Below are 1,512 nucleotides of genomic sequence, written 5' to 3'. Positions count from 1 at the left end.
CCAGGCTGGTCTTGAACTCCTGACCTCAGGTGATCCTCCTGCCTCGGCCTCCCAAAGTGCTGAGATTACAGGCGTGAGGCACCACGCCTGGCCCCAGAATGTTATTTTGTAAGACGAAATACTATCCCACTGTAAGTATATGCATACCACATTTTCTTTATCCATTTAGCCATCAGTGGACATTTGAATTGATCCGTCTCTTGGCTATTGTGAACAGTGGTTTTCAAATATCTCTTCAAAGATCCAACTTTCAATTTATATGAATTGAATATAAATAAACCTAGAAATGGGTTGCTGGAAGAAAATATTTTTTTACTAGCTTTTCAGGCACCACCATACTGTTTTCCATAGAGGTTGAGCCATTTTGCAATCCTTTGGTCAGAGCACAGGGGTTCCAATTTCTCAGCATTTTTTCCAAAGTTTATATTTGAGGTGTTTGATTTTTCTTTTTTCTTGAGACAAAGTCTCGTTGTTGTCACCCAGGCTGGAGTGCAGTGGCACCATCTACACTCACTGCAACCTCGCCTCCCGGCTTCAAGCAATTCTCAGCCCCAGCGTCACAAGTAGGTGGGATTACAGGCACCCGCCACCACGCCTGGCTAATTTTTTGTATTTTTGATAGAGACGGGGTTTCACCATGTTGACCAGGCTGGTATTGAACTCCTGACCTCAGGTGATCCACCCACCTCAGCCTCCCGAAGTGCTGAGATTGCAGGTGTGAGCCACCACACCCGGCCTTGATTTTTCTTTTCTTTTTAGTTGAATGTAAGAATTCTTTATATTTTCTGAATATTGATACTTTTCCAGATACATGATTGCCAATATTGGCTCCAGTGTTATGGGGTACCTTTTCCTTCTGTTTGTGGTGTCCCCTCATGGACAGAACTTTTAAATTTTGATAAATATTTGCCTTTTTGTTAAGAGTGGGTGCGCTGGAGTTTTCTTTTCTTTTCTTTTTTTTTTTTTGAGACGGAGTCTCGCTCTGTCGCCCAGGCTGGAGTGCAGTGGCGCAATCTCGGCTCACTGCAACCTCTGCCTGCCGGGTTCACACCATTCTCCCGCCTCAGCCTCCCGAGTAGCTAGGACCGCAGGTGCCCGCCACCACCCGGCTAATTTTTTGTATTTTTAGTAGAGACGGGGTTTCACCGAGTTAGCCAGTATGGTCTCGATCTCCTGACCTTGTGATCCGCCCGCCTCGGCCTCTCAGTGCTGGGATTGCAGGCGTGAGCCACCTCGCCTGGCCCTATTTTGTTTTTTTAAGAAATAATTCAGGGCCAGTCCATAAAGTGAAAGCAAGTTTCTTATGTAAGTAAAGGAATAAATAATGGCTACTCCATAGGCAGAGCAGCCAGAGAGCTAATTGCTTAAAAGAGCATGACATGGCTGGGTGTGGTGGCTCATGCCTGTAATCCCAGCACTTTGGGAGGCAGAGACAGGTGGATCACGAGGTCAGGAGATCGAGACTATCCTGGCTAACACAGTGAAACCCTGTCTCTACTAAAAATACAAAAA

At 45.8% G+C, this 1,512-nt stretch overlaps 1 protein-coding gene across 1 annotated transcript in view; it reads left to right on the top strand.

Moving 5' to 3' along the window:
• Nucleotides 1-1,512, top strand: part of LOC105520821 (zinc finger protein 700-like) — a 19,938-nt gene that overhangs the window by 13,412 nt on the left and 5,014 nt on the right. The window lies entirely within an intron of this gene.

Source organism: Colobus angolensis, unplaced genomic scaffold (genome assembly GCF_000951035.1).
Source record: "Colobus angolensis palliatus isolate OR3802 unplaced genomic scaffold, Cang.pa_1.0 Scaffold39, whole genome shotgun sequence".
NCBI classification, from domain to species: domain Eukaryota; kingdom Metazoa; phylum Chordata; class Mammalia; order Primates; family Cercopithecidae; genus Colobus; species Colobus angolensis.
This window is presented reverse-complemented; position numbering and strand designations above follow the sequence as displayed.